The following is a 1,229-nucleotide window of genomic DNA, read 5'->3' on the forward strand; positions in this document are numbered from 1 at the left end:
CTCACCCGTCAGGCTGCTGGGTCACCCCCGGGCTGGACTGTCACCCTTTCAGGGTGTTGGGTCAGCCCTGGGCTGGGCTGTCACCATGTCAGGCTGCTGGGTCACCCCCAAGCTTGGCTGTCACCATGTCGGGGTGTGGGTGCTGGGTCACTCCCTGAGCTTGGCTGTCACCCGTCAGGCTGCTGGGTCACCCCCAAGCTTGGCTGTCACCATGTCGGGCTGCTGGGTCACCCCCAGGCTGGACTGTCACCCTTTCAGGGTGTTGGGCCACCCCTGGGCTGGGCTGTCACCATGTCAGGCTGCTGGGTCACCCCCAAGCTTGGCTGTTACCATTTCGGGGTGTTGGCCCGGGCTGGGCTGTCACCATGTCAGGCTGCTGGGTCACCCCCATGCTGGGCTGTCACCTTTTCAGGGTGTTGGGTCACCCCCAAGCCTGGCTGTTACTGTGTTGGGGTGTTGGGTCACCCCTGGGCTGGGCTGTCACCATGTTTGGGTGCTGAGTCACCCCTGGAGCTCGGCTGTCACCAATCAGGCTGTTGGGTCATCCCCCAAGCTTGGCTGTCACCGTGTTGGGGTGCTGGGTCACCCACAGGCTGGACTGTCACCGTGTCAGGGTGCTGGGTAAACCTCCAAGCCCGGTTGTCACCATGTCAGGCTGCTGGGTCACCCCCGGGCTGAGCTGTCACCCCTCAGGCTGCCGGGCCAGCCTGTGTGACACGGCTGGGCTGCGGTGACAGCCCGCTCGGGTGTCCGGGGCAGGACAGGACACCTAGGCACAGACCTGTCCCCAGCTCAGCCACTGTCCGATTGTCCCCAACAGGCGGACAAACACCCAAACCCCGTCCCCATGGTGATGCCCTGGTGTGACCCAGCGCATCCCGGTGTCACCCTCACAGGGACACCCCAGTGACTCCCCAGTCACCCAGTGTAGGGACCCCCCGGTGTCACCCTCACAGGGACACCCCAGTGTCACCCTGTGTAGGGACACCCCAGTGTCACCCAGCACGGTGACACCCCGGTGTCACCCAGCATAGGGACACCCCCGTGTCACCCTCCCAGCGACTCCCCAGCATCACCCAGTAGTAGGGACCCCCCGGTGTCACCCTCACAGGGACACCCCAGTGTCACCCTGTGTAGGGACACCCCAATGTCACCCTGTGTAGGGACCCCCCGGTGTCACCCTCACAGGGACACCCCGGTGTCACCCAGCGCAGGGACACCCCGGCGTC

This window comes from Aptenodytes forsteri, unplaced genomic scaffold (genome assembly GCF_000699145.1).
Source record: "Aptenodytes forsteri isolate BGI_AS27 unplaced genomic scaffold, ASM69914v1 Scaffold657, whole genome shotgun sequence".
NCBI lineage: Eukaryota > Metazoa > Chordata > Aves > Sphenisciformes > Spheniscidae > Aptenodytes > Aptenodytes forsteri.